Raw genomic sequence first — 14,262 nt, 5'->3', positions numbered from 1 at the left:
CCTTCAGTCTTTGCTATACACATTGTCTCTGTATTTCCTCCCCCTTCTAAGAAGTACTGAAACAGCCACACTTTTGTTTTTCTTCTTCTTGAGCTTCATGTGGTCTATGAGTTGTATCTTGGGTACTCACTGATAAGTGGATTTTAGCCCAAAATCTTGTCCCCAATTTTAATGGGATTTCTTTAAGTTTCTCTCTTTTTCTTTGATGTTGCATATTGGCTTGTTGTATGTTGCTTTTTATGTGAAGGTATATGCCTTGTATACCTGATTTCTCCAAGACTTTTTACATAGCAAAGGTGTTTTCAGTATCTAATGAGATGGTCATGTGATTTTTTTCTTTCTGTTTGATTATGTAATAGATTATGTTGATGGGTTTTCATATAATGAACCATCCCTGCATCCCTAGGATGAAGCCTACTTGATCATGATGGGTCATGTTTTTGATATATTCCTGGATTTGGTTTGCTAGTATTTTATTATTTTTGCATCAATGTTTTTTAATAAAATTGGCCTGAAATTTTCATTCTTTGTTTGGTCTTTGTTGGGATTAGGTACCAAGGTTACTGTGGCCTCACAGAATGAATTTGGCAGTGTTCCTTCTGCATTTTATGGAATATTTAAGGAGTATTGGTGCTAGCTCATCTTTGAAGTGGCTTTTTTTTGGGGGGGGTTAGGAGAATTTTAATGATTGCTTCTATTTCCTTAGGTATTATGGGACTCTTTAGATAGTTTAAGTGATCTTAATTTAACTTTGGTATGTGGTATCTGTCCTGAAACTCATCCATTTTAGATTTTCCTGTTTTGTGGAGTACAGAATTTTGAAGTAAGACCTTATGACTTTTTTGAGTTTCCTGTTTCTGTTGTTATATTTCCCTTTTCATTTCTTATTTTGTTTAATTTGGATGCTGTGTCTGTAATTTATAGTTAGTTTGGCTAAGTTTGTTGTTGTTGTTGTTGTTATTGTTGTTGTTGCTGTTATCCTCTTGATTTTCTCAATTAAACAGCTCTTGGTTTAGTTGAATCTTTGTACTGTTCTCTTTCTATGTGGTTAAACTGATTTCAACCTGAGTTTGACTGTTTCCTCTCGTGTGTTTTTGCTTCTTTTTCTTCTAGAGCTTTCAGGTATGCTGTTAAGCTGCTTGTAAGAGAACTGTCCAATTTCTTTATGCAAACATTTAGTGTGCATACATTTCCTCTTAGGACTGTTTTCATTGAGTCCCATAAGTTTGGAAATATTATATCTTCATATTCATTGAATTGTAAATAATCTTTAATTTTTTGTATTTTGTTCCTGACCAAGTGATCATTGAATAGAGTGTTGTTCCGTTTCCATGAGTATGTGAGCTTTCTGTTATTTCTGTTGTTGAAGTCCAGCCTTAGTCTATGGTTGTCTGATAAGATTAGAGGTCTTATTTTAACCTACTTGTACCTTTTGAGGCTTACTTTGTGCTGATTTTGTGGTCAATTTTGGAGACAGTTCCATGAGATTTTGAGAAGTAGAGTCTTTTATTTGTGGACTAAAGATTCTGTATGAATCTGTTAGGTCCATTGGTTTCAGAGCTTCTGTTAGTTTCATTGTTTTTCTGTTTAGTTTTTGCTTTTATGACCTTTCCATTTGTGAGAGTGGGATTTTGAATTCCTCTACTTTTAATTTGTGGGGTTCAATGTGTGACTTGTGTTTTAGTTACGTTTCTTTATGGATGTGGGTGCTCTTGCATTTTTAGGACAGATGTTCAGAATTGAGATATCATCTTGGTGGTATTTTCCTTTGATGCGTATGAAATGCCATTCCCTTCACTTTTGATTACCTTTGCTTGAAAGTCAATTTTATTAGAACTGAGAACAGCTACTCCATCTTGTTTCCTGGGTCCATTTGCTTGGAAAACCTTTTTCCAGACCTTTATTTCAAGGTATTATCTATTTTTATGTTTCTTTTAGGAAGCAGAATGATGGATCCTATTTATGTATCCAGTCTGTTAGCTTGTGTCTTTTTATATACAGAGGCCAGAAATATGAAAAAGGGAGTAGGAGGGTGTATCAGTAGGAAAAGGAAAGGAAAATTATTTAGTTATAGTATAATAATAAAATAAAATAGTTTTAATAATTGAAAGGAATGTCTTTATTTATTTATTTATTTATTTATTTATTCATTTACATCCCATATGCTGCCCTCTTCTGGTCCTCCCCTCATAGAGACCCTCCCTGGAGGCAGAGGGATGGGCAAGTTGAGTGGAAGGATGGAGAGAGACAGAAATGGGGGAAGGTGTGGGATGAGAAAAAAGAAAGATCCAGAGGGCCAGAAAAATGAATGGAAAGGACAATGTCTTAATGCTCCTGTACCTCAAGCTTCCTGCTTCACCCCTTACATTTACAAGTTTAATATGTATTCATTAACTAGATACATAATATTTGATCTCTATATATTTAATCTATGCTTCTTATGCATATGTTTGTTTTTCTAAAGTAATTTGTAAGTCTTTTTAGAAAATAGATTTACTCTTTACGAAGTTAGATTTCCTACCTATGGTTTTATGCATACTTTCAACCGAGTATCAGGTTAAATTAACTTGTCAGAAACATGTTAATATGCACAAATACTAATTAGTACTTGAGAGTAGATAATGAAAATGATCTAATTTCAAAAATAAGCATTCTATTTAGTTATGTTGGCTTGCTGATACCTACTTTTTTGAGTTCTTTATGTATTTTGGATATCAACCCTCTGTTAGATGTAGGGTTGGTCAAGACCTTGTCCCATTGTGTAAGCTGTTATTTTGTCCTATTGGTGGTGTCCTGTTGCACTTTGTTACTAAGCTTGTAGTCTGCCATGTCTAAACAGCTTTCCTGAGCTTGGTATAAAATGGAGGACTTTTTCTTAGCAAGGCTTCTTCTTTGCCTGATCTGTGGAACCCAATCCCCAATCTTCTACCTGAGAAATGTTACCTAATCACTAGAAAATTGTAATTCCAACTTCCTGCAATGCCTCTCCATGTAAATGAGCTATCCCCAGAATACTAAACTTCAGCCAATGAAACTTTGCTCTAAGAACTTCGATTCACAGAACACTTGATTCACCCTGAATAACGTTTATGTGCATAAGCTATGTCTTTGACTATTGTTTAAGAAAGCTATTTTCTAGAAAAACTGTAACACTAAAATCTTTGAAAGAGACACACACCCCAACCCCTGGAGACATCCACTACCACCAGAATCTTGCTCACCCACCCATTCTGGATTTCATTTCAGTCTTTACGGCTCACTATGTATTGGCCCAGACACCCAAAGGGAAGAAGTGAAAAATGGAACCACAGACTGCTACTTGCTTCATAGAAGCTTTTCAGTTTCATTAAGTCCCATTTATTAATTGTTGGTCTTAGTGCCTACATGATTGCTGCTCTGTTGTGAAAGTTGTCTCCCGTGTCAATGAGTGGAGGGTTATTTCCAACTATCTCCTCTACCAGGTTTAATGTATCTGGATTTATTTTGATGTCTTTGATCCACTTGAACTTGAGTTTTGTTCTGGATGACAGATATAGATTTATTTATAAATGTAGGTTTTATTCATCAGATGTTACTGTCGTAGAACCGTACTGCTTTCTAGTACTTTCTCAAGTCTGGTTGACTGGTGCAACTCAGCTGTTCTGGTTCAAACTCCTCTCCAAGCTGAATGATTCAAACTGACTCCTCAAGGCTTCTCAGTGTATTGCTCTGTGTGGAAAAACTACCTCTGAATTCAATGAACTGAACTATACTGACTGCACTGTCTGCGAGCACTGAATAGAACAACACGAACTCAACTGAACCCAGCAGCATTCCACAGAACTGAACTAAACTTGACTGAGCTGTATTCACTGAACAACCCCTACCACTTCTGACTTAATTGTTTAATTCTTTTAAGTAGCTTCTCTTTCCTGTCCTTGTGAAAGTTGTCCATATCCTATCTCTGAATCATTCTGCAAAATCTTTCTCTAATTTATGATTTTATCTGCCCCTCAATTAGATATCACTTTCAAACACGAATTCTATTAACTTTACGCTCATTGTTTGGGATTAAAGGTATATATATAAATGTGTATATATATATGTATTAAGAGTATACATGTATTCCAGTCAGAGGGATTAAAGGTGCGTCCTTCTAACCTGGGTCACAGAGACCAGGAAGGTCGTCTGCTATGATCCTTTGCCAGAGCAGCTATGTTGCAGTATTAAAGTTCCTCTATATATTTGTGTTCTTCTACATGCAGACACACAGATAAGGCCAGCACTATTTGTTGAAGATGCATTCCTTCACAAAAGAGAAACAGGTTGAGTAGACAGCGTAGGGAAGAATTAATGGGGAGAAGTGAGGGAAAACTGTATTCTGGATATAAAGTCCATAAATTAATGAATTAAAATAAGTATTCTGACGTAACTGCTGAGCCCTTACTTTATGCTAGACACTTTGTCAAATTCTATCCCAAGTTTCATGACATAGATCTGCCTGGGACCCACTTTTTTGCACTAGGACTGACTGAGGACTGGGTAAGTTAGGTCAATGGGACATTCTCACATAGCTCATAGGTCTTCCAATTTGAGCTTCCGCACAGTGCTTCTGGAACCTAGGATTCTAATTCCTGAAACTTCACTCCTGAAAGTCCATTGTATAACATGGAGCTTATTGAGGTAATGTGAGTAAAATTCTACTTATCTTAGACAGGTACCAATGACAAAGTAAAAACTGGTCCTGCTCAAGCCCAGCATGATGAGACAAAGTAGTTTTTTTTGTTTTTTTGTTTTTTTTTATCTCCATCTTTATTAACTTGAGTATTTCTTATTTACATTTCGAGTGTTATTCCCTTTCCCGGTTTCCTGGCCAACATCCCCCTAACCCCTCCTCCTCCCCTTCTCTATGGGTCTTCCCCTCCCGATCCTCCCCCAATTACCACCCTCCCCCCAACAATCATGTTCACTGGGGGTTCAGTCTTGACATGATCAAGGGCTTCCCCTTCCACTGGTGCTCTTACTAGGCTATTCATTGCTACCTATGAGGTTGGAGCCCAGAGTCAGTCCATGTATAGTCTTTGGGTAGTGAGTTAGTCTCTGGAAGCTCTTGTTAGTTGGCATTGTTGTTCATATGGGGTCTCAAGCCCCTTCAAGCTCTTTCAGTCCTTTCTCTGATTCCTCCAACAGGGGTCCCGTTCTCAGTTCAGTGGTTTGCTGCTGCCATTTGCCTATGTATTTGCTGAATTCTGGCTGTCTCTCAGGAGAGATCTACATCCGGTTCCTGTTGGCCTGCACATCTTTCTTTCATCTATCTTATCTAGTTTGGTAGCTGTATATGTATGGGCCACATGTGGTGCAGGCTCTGAATGGGTGTCCCTTCTGCCTCTGTTCTACACTTGCCTCCTTATTCTCTCCCAAGGGTATTCTTGTTCCCCTTTTAAAGAAGGAGTGAAGCATTCACATTTTGGTCATCCTTCTTGAGTTTCAAGTGTTCTGTGCATCTAGGGCAATTCAAGCATTTGGGCTAATATCCACTTATCAATGAGTGCATACCATCTGTGATTGGGTTACCTCACTCAGGATGATATTTTCCAGTTCCATCCATTTGCCTATGAATTTCATAAAGTCATTTTTTTGATAGCTGAGTAGTATTCTGTTGTATAAATGTACCACATTTTCTGTATCCATTCCTCTGTTGAAGGGGATCTGGGTTCTTTCCAGCTTCTGGCTATTATAAATAAGGCTGCGATGAACATAGTGGAGCACGTGTCTTTTTTATATGTTGGGGCATCTTTTGGGTATATGCCCAAGAGAGGTATAGCTGGGTCCTCAGGTAGTTCAATGTTCAATTTTCTGAGGAACCTCCAGACTGATTTCCAGAATGGTTGTACCAGTCTGCAATCCCACCAACAATGGAGGAGTATTCCTCTTTCTCCACATCCTCGCCAGCATCTGCTGTCGCCAGACTTTTTGATCTTAGCCATTCTAAATGGTATGAGGTGGAATCTCAGGGTTGTTTTGATTTGCATTTCCCCCATGACTAAAGATGTTGAACATTTCTTTAGGTGCTTCTCAGCCATTCGGCATTCCTCAGCTGTGAATTCTTTGTTTAGTTCTGAACACCATTTTTTAATAGGGTTATTTATCTCCCTGCAGTCTAACCTGGTGAGTTCATTGTATATTTTGCATATAATTCCTCTATCAGTTGTAGGATTGGTAAAGATCTTTTCCCAATCTGTTGGTTGCTGTTTTGTCCTAACAACAGTGTCCTTTGTCTTACAGAAGCTTTGCAGTTTTATGAGATCCCATTTGTCTATTCTTGATCTTAGAGCATAAGTCATTGTTGTTTTGTTCAGGTTTCCCCAGTGCCCATGTGTTCAAGATGTTTCCCCACTTTTTCTTCTATTAGTTTGAGGGTATCTGCTTTGATGTGGAGGTCCTTGATCCACTTGGACTTAAGCTTTGTACAGGGTGATAAGAATGGATCAATCTGCAATCTTCTACATGCTGACCTCCATTTGAACCAGCACCATTTGCTGAAAATGCTATCTTTTTTCCATTGGATGGTTTTGGCTCATTTGACAAAAATCAAGTGACCATAGGTGTGTGGGTTCATTTCTGGGTCTTCAATTCTATTCCACTCGTCTATCTGCCTGGCTCAGTACCAATACCATACAGTTTTTATCACTATTGCTCTGTAAGACTGGTTGAGTTCAGGGATAGTGATTCCCCCCGAAGTCCTTTTATTGTTCAGGACAGTTTTAGCTCTCCGGGGTTTTTTGCTATTCCAGAAGAATTTGCAAATTGTTCTGTCTAACTCTATGAAGAATTGGATTGGGATTTTGATGGGGATTGCATTGAACCTGTAGATCGCTTTTGGTAAAATGGTCATTTTTACTATATTAATCCTGCCAATCCATGAGCATGGGAGTTCTTTCCATCTTCTGAGATCTTCAATTTATTTCTTCAGAGGCTTGAAGTTCTTATTGTACAGATTTTTACTTCCTTGGTTGAAGTCAAAGCGAGGTATTTTATATTATTTGGGACTATTATGAAGGGTGTCATTTCCCTAATTTCTTTCTCAGCTTGTTTATCTTTTGTGTAGAGGAAGTCTACTGATTTATTTGAGTTAATTTTATAGCCAGCCACTTTGCTGAAGGTATTTATAGCTTTAGTAGTTCTCTGCTGGAACTTTTGGGATCACTTAAATATATTATCATATCATCTGCAAACAGTGATATTTTGATTTCTTCCTTTCCAATCTGTGTCCCTTTGATCTCCTTTGTTGTCTGATTGCTCTGGCTAGAACTTCAAGAACTATGTTGAATAAGTAGGGAGAGAGTGGGCAGCCTGGTCTAGTCCCTGATTTTAGTGGGAATGCTTCAAGTTTCTCCTCATTTAGTTTAATGTTAGCTACTCATTTGCTGTACATGGCTTTTACTATGTTTAAGTATGGATCTTGAATTCCTGTTCTTTCCAGGACTTTTATCATGAAGGGGTGTTGGATTTTGTCAAATGCTTTCTCAGCATCTAATGAATTAATCGTGTGGTTTTTATCTTTCAGTTTGTTTATATAGTGGATTACATTGATGGTTTTCCATATATTAAACCATCCCTGCATGCATGGAATGAAGCCTACTCAATCATGATGGATGACTATTTTGATGTGTTCTTGGATTCGGTTTGCAAGAATTTTATTCAGTATTTTTGTGTTGATATTCATAAGTGAAATTGGTCTGAAGTTCTCTTTCTTTGTTGGCCTTTGTGTGGTTTAGGTATAAGAGTAATTGTGGCTTCATAGAAGGAATTCTGTAGCGCTCCATCTGTTCCAATTTTGTGGAATAGTTTGGATAGTATTAGTATGAGGTCTTCTATGAAGATAGAATTCTGCACTGAACTCATCTGGACTGGGGCTTTTTTTGGTGGGAGACTTTTAATGACTGCTTCTATTTCTATAAGAGTTATAGGGTTGTTTAAATGGTTTATCTGTTCCTGATTTAACTTTGTTACCTGGTATCTGTCTAGGAAATTGTCCATTTCCTTCAGATTTTCAAGTTTTGTTGAACATACGCTTTCCTAGTAGGATCTGATGATTTTTTTAATTTCCTCTGATTCTGTATGTCTCCCTTTCATTTCTGATTTTGTTAGTTTAGACACACTCTCTGTATCCTCTGGTTAGTTTGGCTAAGGGTTTATCTATGTTGTTGATTGTCTCAAAGAACCAGCTTTTGGTTCTGTTGATTCTTCGTATAGTCCTTTTTGTTTCTACTTGGCTGATTTCAGCTCTGAGTTTGATTTTTTCCTGTCTTCTACTCCTCCTGGGTGTATTTGCTTCTTTTTCTTCTAGAGCTTTTAGGTGTGCTGTCAAGCTGCTGACATATGCTCTTTCCTGTTTCTTTCTGCAGGCACTCAGAGCTATGAGTTTTCCTCTTAGCTCAGCTTTCATTGTGTCCCATAAGTATGGGTATGTTGTACCTTCATTTTCATTAAATTGTAAGAAGTCTTTAATTTCTTTCTTTATTTCTTCCTTGACCGGTTATCATTGAGTAGAGCATTGTTCCATTTCCATGTTTCCCTTATTGGCATTCTTCCCTTATTGTTATTGAAGACCAGTTTTAGCCCTTGGTGGTCTGATAGGATGCATGGAATTATTGCTATCTTTCTGTATCTGTTGAGGCCTCTTTTGTGCCAGATTATATGGTGAAATTTGGAGAAAGTCCCATGAGGTGGTGAGAAGAAGGTGTATCCTTTTGTTTTAGGATAGAATGTTCTATAAATATCTGTTAAGTCCATTTGGTTCATGACTTCTCTTAGTCTATCTATGTCTCTGTTTAATCTCTGTTTCCATGATTTGTCCATTGATGAGAGCGGGGTGTTGAAATCTCCTACTATTATTGTGTGAGGTACAATGTGTGCTTTGAGCTTTAGTAAGGTTTCTTTTATGTATGTAGGTGCCCTTGTATTTGGAGCATAGATATTTAGGATCAAGAGTTCATCTTGGTGGATTTTTCCTTTGATGAATATGAAGTTTCCTTCTTTATCTTTTTTGATGACTTTTGGTTGATAATCGATTTTATTCGGTATTAGAATGGCTACTCCAGCTTGCTTCTTTGGACCATTTCCTTGGAAAGTTGTTTTCCAGCCTTTTACTCTGAGGTAGTGTCTGTCTTTCAAAGTTTACCTTTAACCTAGGAAAAAATATTTTATTAATATTTGGGCCTCTGATTAGCACTCCACCCTACCTCTGCAGAAATCACATCCCTTTTTGAGTGGAATGGGCAAATATTTATAAATATTCTTATCACTAAGAAGAATGTTCACATTTCACCCAAAAGAAACACAAAAGGCTACATTAGATGTCCTTAAGATTATTTACATAAAACTCACATAACAACAAAATACTAGAAAATAATCCAAACTGAAGTTTCTTTGCCCTAGTTGACTAAATATTCCATGTATTCATACATAATTCACAATTCAAATGCCAAACAGAAAAATGCCATTTAGCAAAAAAGAAAATAATATTTGGAGGTCACTGTGGTTTAGGTTTCAAAACACTCTCATGAGTGGGACACAGGGTATTGAGAAAACTATCTCCATAAGTTCTTAGAGAAATACACTTTTTGAATTGTTTAAGAATTTGAGGAAGCACAATGAAGCAGCACATATCTGTAATCCAAACATAATTTCTAATTGTTATAAATATATTCTCATTCTAAATAATCTAAGACAGGAGTCAGAAAACAGACAACCACATGACTCACTGGATTGCTGAGATGCTGACAGTAGGGGGTCCAGCCCAAATTGTATTTTTTCTAAAAATATGATCTTTTAATAACTTAGTCATCAAGGAAATACTTCCTAAATTCCAAACTACTTCACTTTGGAATGCTAATTTTAATGAACAAACTGAGACGAGTCAAAGTTTAGATTAGAAATGAAAAATAGAGAGAACACTGTGACAAGTAAGTACCATCACAATGTGCTTCAATAATTAAGAGCAAAGAAGGAGGGCTTTATTGTAACTTGTCAGTTATATAGTTGCAGTATAATAAAACAGGGAAAGGAAGTCAAACAAAGAGGTTTGACTAAATGACTTTATAACCATGTCCTTTGTAAGAGATCAACTGAAACTGTCTAATTTCTTCAAATTAGTCTTAGAGAAAAATTTATGAGTAAACAAAGCATAAACTATTCCAAATACTAGTGACGTATATATTGAGATGTAGATATAAAAATATCTAGTATCTTATGAGGCTTATGATTAATATAGTAAAACATAATTTTAATATTTAGATTTAATATATATTTTACACAGTATATTTAGAGGATATATATTTATATAAAATTTTATATAAAGAGAAAATTTTATATATATAAATTCACATAGAAATAAAATAAAGAGGACATTAAAACCTATACACGCACATAATCACACATACACATACACACACACACACACACACACTCACACAAATGTGTGCATGTATGATCTGAACAGTTTTAAAACTGAAAATGAAAAACTAAGAAATAGACTGGTTTTGAAATCAAAAAGATATATAGTATTAAAGCAGTTAAAATCTTCACTTATTTTTATGATAATGAAAAATTATCTAACACATAGTAAGATACTATGAACTCAGATTGTATCCACTGATAATAACAGTAATGGATATAAATAACAGATGTTAAGAATGAAATAACATGATGTGTACCCAAAGAGCAAAATATCTTAATTTATATTTCTCAGTATAGTAGCACAAGAAGACCAAAAAGTGTAAATGAATATAACAAAAATATACCAAACACCACATGGAAATCTTCATGACTATTAACTTATAAGACATTTAAAACAACATTTTAAAAATAGTTTAATTTAGAGGAATGTGTGTTTATAAAACTCTATGGTTTAAATACTGTGAAAGAAAAAAATCAAAACTGCAGCTTAAAACTGAGATATTCTTTGCTCAGAAATTCCTGAATTTACAAAAATTAGAAAAGCAGCTCAACTGTACGTAAGGACTATGTATATACAGTCAAAGGCCACTGCACATCGGAACCTATAGAAACAAGGCCTGCGCTAAAATGAGACTCTGTCAGCTTTGGATTATTGTTTCCATTTTATGAGGAAGACCGAAGTGAAAGAACTGAGCACTTCACGAAGGAAACCAGTAAGGATCCCACCAGAGAAGCTAAGGAAAGCTGAAGGAAGAGATTGCTAGTGATGATAATGAAATCTTCACTAAAACTGATCATACACGAAAATATGGTGTTGCTAACCTAATTGTATATGAGTCAGAACACACAGGAAACATAACCTACACGTACACAAGTACACACAAATATTTGTAACTGATATTAAAATAATAATGTACTGGAGAAAGCATGAAAAGAAAACCTAACTACACGAATCGATATGAGAGGGAAATTATACTACATATGCATTTGCATTATTTGTAACTATACATGTATGTATCTATATGTATATACAGCTAATTTTGTACACGCATTGGTGTGAAATTATGTATAAACTGATCATGAGAAGAAAGCAGGGGAAGCACTTACAAGAAACAGAAAAGGAAAAAAATAGAACCTGTTAGTACGCAGGGAAGCAGCGAAAATGAGAAAAGTCTTACACTTGGGAAGTGAATCTAAAAGTCTAAATAAACTGCTTTCTTGTGATAAAAGAGAAAACCAGTCACAGAGAACAGAAGTTAAGTGCATTAAAATTAAAATTTTTAATCTTCGTGGGCAAAAAGTTAAGAAAAATGTTGATACCCACCCGCAGCTGAGACATACACCATCCTAAACGAAAGGGTTTACGAGTGAATTCTGACCGGGTCCTCCGAAGCACGTTTCCAGGTTCACGTGAACAAGACAGAGAGCAGGGAAGCATTTATTTTCCATATTCATCATTCATAGAACAAAAACACAATTAATATGATCAACCTGAAAAATGTATCATTTTGTAAGCAATGGGGAAATTCCAGCTAGACTGCATTTTCATGTTCAAAACAGAACAAAAGAATGAAATGCTAAGCTTAGCATAAATGTAGGAAGTAATCAAGGAGCTTTATTCCCAGAAAGTAAAGTAAGGCATGCAAGCACGTGTACACACATGTATACATATAAACACACATGTAAAAACACACACATGGAGTATGAAAAGTGATATGTAATCTACAAAGAAAACAAAATGTTGTTTTAAATTTTTTATAGTAAGTTGACTTTTGTGAATCTTATTAAAATGAACTTTGTGTTTGCTTCACATCCTATGCAAACAAAAAAGTAATAATGATAAGCTAATGACAAGAACATCACTAAATTATGGAAAATTGAAAGAATGAACTATGAATGAATTATTATTATTAGGATTCCCCATTTATTAACATTTGTTTTAATATAATCCTAGACATTCATTAAAATATATTTAATACATTTTCATCAGGAGAATTTAAAGAAATAAAATTTCAAAAGCACATGATATCATTTTATGTGATTATGTAACTGAACAGCATAAACAAGCAAAAGATTAGGTACAAAATAAAAAAAATAAATAAATTCGTGAGGCTTACTCATTATCCAGGATACAATCAAACTCACTTTTATAATACTGTGACATAAAACAGTTAAAATTAAAACAATAAACACATAAATGTGAAGATAATATCCATTTATAATATCATATTAATAAAATATAAAGAGCTGTATGCCTGTCTGTATATTTTAAAGACTTCAAAGGCAGAAATGTAAGGCCCGCAGGGATTTAGTAATTGTAAAATGTAAGTTCAAACTAAATCTACAGACTTTTTTGTGCTCCAAATAAAATACCAACAGACTTAGTTTTGGAACTCGAACAAGCTGATTCTAAATTTCTTATGTAAAAATAAACATGAAGAATTTGGCAGTTCTGCTCTGAAGGAATGGAAGTAGGCACTAAGACTATGTTGATAAGGTAGATATGTTAATATGACTGCAATTGTCTGGGGCAACTGGGGAAGACCCTGATCAAAGGGATAAAACAGAAAAAGATAATGAATACACATATAAGAATGTACTATATCATAAAGTTCAAACTGTAAATCATATTGAGATTAAAGCTGGGGAAACACAGTTACTAATTAAGAAAAGTATCTATTATTGCCTCAAGAATGTGCCACCCCAAAAAACTCTAGATTGCTCAAAGACGTAAAATATAAAAATAAATCTTTAAAATCAGTAAAATATCGAAGATGCATAAAAATCCTTTGTTGTGGTTGTACTCCTTCTATGGAATCATTCTGAATTGTAAAAGATGTTTGGCGGCAACCACAAAGAGGTTATGATAGCCTATGTCTCATCCACCCAGAAGTAGCATAAAATGTTCTGCTCATTAAGCGGGATTATTTCTGTTGTTTGTAATAGGTTCACATATAAGAACTGCAAATGTACTGAAGAAAGTATAGAAGTAAGGTTAGAAGAAACACAGCTTCACGTCTCTGTGGACTTGAGATGTTCTTTGACTCAGAAATGCCTTTTACAGACCGTGTGGAGCATTTACATACACTTCCACAAACGAAAAACTTGGGGGAAGGGCTCTCAGTGTAACCTTCCTTGAAAGATCAAAAGCCACTAAAATCTTTAAATGCTGCATGGCAATAAATTGATTACAATAAATTGAACTGCACTTGTAAAGCAAGCACTCCGAGGTTTGTCAAGCGAAGGCTAATGACATGACAGGTGATGAATGGGTCCCGAAAATACAGGATTAAAGGGGGAAGGAACATATATATACATATATATATATAATAGTATATTCATATAAAATGTTTTAGAATACAAATTGAAGATTTTAACTCATTAATGAATTTGAAAGTCAAATATATGATGATTAGTTTTTCTATAGCTATATTTTCCAAATTTAAAGGATAAACAAAAGAACAGTCAAATCCAATAAAATATTCCTTAGCCTCATTATAAACTTTGTTTATATAATAACCTATACAATAAGCATTAAAATTAACTTAAAAGCTTGATAATTTTGTGCATTAACTCTTCTCCTTAATGTTTATCCTCTCAAGAGAAAACTAACAACCACGAGAAGACTAAAGGGTATTCTACAAGATATGTCAGAAAATATCCATGTACTTGAAATCATACTATAAGGACAGCATCAAAGGGTATGCCAAACGGACTGGGAAAAGCCTGGGAAGTCTCGACCCTACACAGAATTGCAGATAGCAGAAAATTAAAGTTTCTTGCAGGGAAAAGCACAACAATTTGTTCTCCAGTACCAAGTGA

The sequence above is a fragment of the Rattus rattus genome, chromosome 3 (assembly GCF_011064425.1).
Source record: "Rattus rattus isolate New Zealand chromosome 3, Rrattus_CSIRO_v1, whole genome shotgun sequence".
Taxonomy (NCBI): domain Eukaryota; kingdom Metazoa; phylum Chordata; class Mammalia; order Rodentia; family Muridae; genus Rattus; species Rattus rattus.
This window is presented reverse-complemented; position numbering follows the sequence as displayed.